This window comes from Ruditapes philippinarum, unplaced genomic scaffold (genome assembly GCF_026571515.1).
Source record: "Ruditapes philippinarum isolate M1 unplaced genomic scaffold, ASM2657151v2 ctg1588_1_1_1_1, whole genome shotgun sequence".
In the NCBI taxonomy this organism is placed as follows: domain Eukaryota; kingdom Metazoa; phylum Mollusca; class Bivalvia; order Venerida; family Veneridae; genus Ruditapes; species Ruditapes philippinarum.
In genome coordinates, this window is record NW_026857741.1 from 190,792 (window position 1) to 196,791 (window position 6,000).

The window sequence follows — 6,000 nt, forward strand, 5'->3', positions numbered from 1 at the left end:
AGGCGACATTGATATCACTTTTTGTAAAATTGAGGAAAACGGAATCCCTAAAGAACGCCAAAAACGACAAAACTGAAAATGTTGTATGCTTGGTATGATTGAGCCTGTTCATGAAAACCTGATTGGTCATTTATAGCATTTATTATCAGTACAAAATTGGTAGTGAGGTAATAATTCAAACTGTACCTTTCCATGCTAGATATATTGAATTGACTTGTTTATCCTATGCCCCAGACAAACCATTAATTATGGAGAAGGAAAATATGTTACTCATTTTATTATCTAAACAAAAACATAAATAGATATAATATACTAGAATGTTATTACCAAACAATGATGTTTAGCCCCAAGTAAATAAGTATTATTTGATTATGGAATTTTGTCTTCTTTGAATCTTTTGTATAACTATTGGGACACTTAATTTCTACGTGTAAATTGCAGAAGTAAGAAGTTATCAGTACATAGTAATCATCCATTATTTCTTTTATTTTTTTAAATTATAATATTTTCTGTGAGACAACTATATTAAATGATATTCGATATGTTATGAATTACAGCATATTATTGTAACAGATATTATTTGCCTTTTAATTAAAAACTTTGCGGCCATATTTTGCAATTAGACCCGAAAAACAAAACGTGATGTATTTTTTAATGAATACTATTTGTCTAAAATTTCTTTATGGCATCTGCGTTATTTTTGGATGGTTTTACATTTATTAACATTTAAAGTACATTTTAAATCATATGTTAAGGACACGAAGTTCATAAGAAATCGTGATATTATTTAGTTTGCTATGTACGTGACAAGTAAGGCAGTAAACGCGAGGTACTGCACGTGACAGAATTTTGTTATGTAACATCATACAAACTAGACAATTTATTAAGCACGTTCCATACGCGACCGTTTTACAAATGTTAAGCATTGATCATATAGACCGATAATAATTACAATGCTTTTTTTTTCAAACATTTTTTTTTCCTTTTCGGATACAGATACTTGTCGCTTTTTAAGTTTTCTGTATATTTGATAATCTAGATATGCGGAATCAAATTAAGAAGGAGATGAAAAATATAAGAATCTTACACTGGCTGCCGGTACAGACCGGAATATGTAGCTAGAGGGTATTTGAGTCTGATATGCAAGAAACATTCAAGTGAATCATTTTGGCATGACCTTAGCCTACATAAGCAGTTTCCGTCCAATGAATTTATTGTTTCTTACTTTATTAGGAAATAAGCTTTTCTATGAAAAGATCGTTACAAGATTCAAAATCAATTATGGATAAAATAACACAGATTATAGGAATCTTACACTGGCTGCCGGTACAGACCGGAATATCTAGCTCGAGGGTGACTGTTTAGGGTGGTAACAGCCGGTGTTTGATTCTTTTTCTTGCATATTAGATGTCAATTATTTCAGAAGAGAAATAACGAAAACTGTTATTCTCATTACGCACTTTTTTTATAGTAGCGTATGAACTTACAACTTCATAACGGTTAAATGACGTCATCCTAAAAACGCAATTCATTCATTAAAGGCGCGCGGCAATGGCGTCATTTAAAATACGCGACTTGTCTTACATGGGGTGTGAGACAGGTTTTGTAGCACCGGTGTAAACTGTAGATAAACGTGGTTGATATGCAAGAAAAATGATACAGACGTGTTTCTGATAAGATGTGGTCACGTTTTTTTATTCTACAATAATAGGTACTATGTTTGGAGACGCTTAACATTATGTGTCTAGAATAAATAATATCTTAAAGTTATAAACAGATATATTAAGTATTGGTGGCATTAATACCTGTTTTTATCTAAATTACAATACAAATCTGATACAAAGAAAAAATAGGATACTGGTATTAATGACTATTGGAAATTCGATATATTTGTTTTGATTCAACAAACGTTTGAAATTTATTTTGTTGTAGTAAACTGATTATTCAGAAAATATGTAAGTGTACAAGCACTTATCATACTCCCTGACTCCGATAAGACCACACACATACGTACTTGCTAATGCAACATATTCTAATTATATTTATGACACATGCATCCAATAATATTTTGTACTATTCATACCGTCAATGAATTACTTTGCAAAAAGTCACTGTTAACGATCACCATGCAATATTATTCTGTCAAACCTCATTTTATAATCAAATTCTCATATAATTGTATATTTTTATTTCAGCATAATAATAGTCTAGAGTTTTATAGCTGTCCTCCCATTTATTGTAACATTTGACATTAACAAGACAGCCAGTTATTTGTCTGCCTCCGTTTCCAGATATAAATACATATACAAAAACCTTTTATTGTTGGTATTCTACTTTTGCTACAATCTCTGATTCATTGCTTTTTTGCTCCGCTTTAGATCAATGTAATAATATTAAAGCTCGTCTTACTTCTTTAGATTCTTAAACTTATAAAAGAAGAAGACAGAATAAATAAGTCGATTACAAGAATTAAAAATATTATTAATTTTTATAAGTAATATAGCTTTGACACCAAAATTTATTAAGAACACCATTATTAATTATTAGTGCTACTTGGTCATTTCGGTTTGCGTTAATTTTACCGATTTGGTTTTTCTCTTACGGCAATAGTTTCGCAATATCTTATTCTCAGAATTTATGAGAACACTTTAAAGGAGGTTACTTCAGATAAAATGGAGAGACAACATTTCAAGTTAAATGAATAATTTAAAAAGTCCACTGAAAGGTACCTACATATACTGATTACGACTGCACTTTAAAGGAACTCCACTAAGATTTATTAACATGACGGGCTAGGAAATATGTTTTCGAAATGAAATTTCCATTTGATATAGGTCTAGACCAATAACATGTGTGCATAATTTCAGATCATTCGCTCATTCCTTTTTACCAGAATAATTATTCTAATTGTGAAAAAATTGCATGTAAAAAATTCTGGAAACAAAGTGATCCCTCCTAGCACCGGCTTGAGCGGTACTCAATTCTCAACACTTTACAGTGTTGGCATCAATGATCCCGAAGGACCAGAAAATATAACAACACTGAAGTGAAGTACGGGGCAACTTTTTACGGCTGCCACACGGCACTTGACACCTGCTGTTGTGAAGTACAAAATTCTGGAAACAAAGTGATCCCTCGGAAGCATTAATCACAACAAAATAACATAAGAATTGCAGACTCGGTTTGATTGAGTCTGTACATGAGGGATACTGAATAAGTGCAACATCCCTCACGCCCCCTAGCACCGGCTTGAGCGGTACTCAATTCTCAACATTTTACAGTGTTGGCATCAATGATCCCGAAGGACCAGAAAATATAACAACACTGAAGTGAAGTACGGGGCAACTTTTTACGGCTGCCACACGGCACTTGACACCTGCTGTTGTGAAGTACAACATTCTGGAAACAAAGTGATCCCTCGGAAGCATTAATCACAACAAAATAACATAGGAATTGCAGACTCGGTTTGATTGAGTCTGTACATGAGGGATAATGAATAAGTGCAACATCCCTCACGCCCCCTAGCACCGGCTTTAGCGGTACTCAATTCTCAACACTTTACAGTGTTGGCATCAATGATCCCGAAGGACCAGAAAATATAACAACACTGAAGTGAAGTACGGGGCAACTTTTTACGGCTTCAACACGGCACTTGACACCTGCTGTTGTGAAGTACAAAATTCTGGAAACAAAGTGATCCCTCGGAAGCATTAATCACAACAAAATAACATAAGAATTGCAGACTCGGTTTGATTGAGTCTGTACATGAGGGATAATGAATGAATGTAAAGTATTAGTTATTAAGACATATTACAATACATGTTTAATTGCTTCTAGTACATGTATAACAATCAACAGAATTAGCTACACTGATTTTTTATGTAAATTCAAGGCATAATTAATATGAACACTCTATTTGTGAATATCCGATTCTTAACATTTCCAATAAAGAAAACATATGACATGACAGTAATATTCGGTGCACCTTATACACGAGTTTATCATAACAGAACTAGCACATGTACAACAGCATTTGACTATAATCAAAAAACATTTTTATAAATCTATCTGTGACAGAATGTATTAAATCCCACATTACTTAATAGCTAGGGTTTAAGACAAGGAAAACAATTTTTTATTAATTCATTATTGTGCCATCAAAAAATTAAAGCTTTGTTCCTTTTTCAAAATTGTATGTCAAAAAACCTTTCAAAACAAGTCTTTTTATTTACGCAAAGATAGATGGTTTAGTTTGAATTAATCATCGTTATACTATACGAAATGGTATCAATATGAAAGCAAGATCTTCAAGCAACTTTATACTCGTTTCACATCTATCAACTGTGCTACATTAACAATATAGCTTTTAAATGTTCTTTCTAAAATGTCTAAATACAACCATTGCAACAAATCATGTCTAAATTGTTTTGTAATGAATGTGGGCGTTTGCTTTTCCCGATAATCCATCTAACTGAAAACCAGATTGTTCAAATGTCCGTTGACAATAACACATTATGTCACGACTGAAGTAAAATGCGCATGAAATCATTTCTGATCAAAACACAAATATTCACAAAGAATACAATTGAAATGAACGTATTAATCATTTAAAATAATTGTTTCAAGATTAACATGATAATCGTATATTATATTCGCTATTTTATTTAACATATTGTCCGTTGTAGATGAAATATCCGAGGAAATTTGTATTAAAAATGAAACTTAAAAGTTTTCTACGGCTAATGGTGTTTGTATTATGAAGTAACACGAAGATTTTTTTATTTACATAATGTGATCAAGCATAAGATATTTGCATGCAAAGACTAGTATGTTAAAACAATATTATACGCATAAAGTGGTACTTAAATTATGTTAAAAATGATATCTGTTTTAAACCGTTTAAACAGCAAAGGTTGGTACATATAAATAGCATTGAAAATAAATACAGATGCTTCAAGACAAACACACCTAGAAATCTTTGATCACGAGGGTAGCAAAATTATACAGAAGCCATACTAGTCAATTCTACACTCAGTAAACATTTCCTTCCGGCTAAGACATATGACATGATTATTATTAACAAAGCATGTTCCCAGAAAATATAAGCTGATGATTATTCCCCTTGTCAGTTACTTTTTCTGCAATCATATCATTTACATCAAGAATCAACCAAGCACTTTACAAAATGTTATTTACATTCATTACAACTTGTTTGGCATTGTTTGACATTTCTATGTGCTATACATGTAAATAACAGAGTAGCTATGTTTAAACATGCAAACTTGTACTTTAGGGAACACTGTAACATGTAACATGATTGAATGTATGTGTTCGGATATAATTCGATATGTAAACGACTGGAACTACAATGTATTGTACAAAATTCTGATATTTGTTGTGAAGTTAAACATTATATTGCAATATTCTGTTAGATCAAATGATAAATATCCTTATATATCAGTACTTTATTAAGGTGATATTATGCCTATCTTTACATAAACTACAAACGAATTATTGAAGTCTAGGGAATTCTAACTGAATATGTCTTATTTGAATAAGAAATTTGGATAGCTGGTCAGGTCTGGTTCTTTCTTTAAACAACAACTACTAGTATTTTGTAATGTCACTTTGTATACATACTGTCTGTGGAGTTCAAAACATAACGTATTTTCTATGTGTGTTAAAAAATGTTACATAGCAAGAAGCAGTATATTCAAATATCTCATTTGAGCATATTTGAAATATATTTTAGTAAAGGTTAAGCAGTATATTTTACATTATACAAACTTCAGCACTTTGGATTTGAACCTCGCCATGGACTTTGGCTTTCATCATGACATGTGAAGAAGCTGTCAAGCTAGATAACTTCCACCTTGGTGCTCGCTCGTACCAAAAATTATATCTGAGGGGCACTTGAGGTCTTCCCCACCAGTAGAGCTTAGAAGACGCCATATGACCTTTTTAGTGATGATTTGACTTAAACCCAGACAATCAATAAAC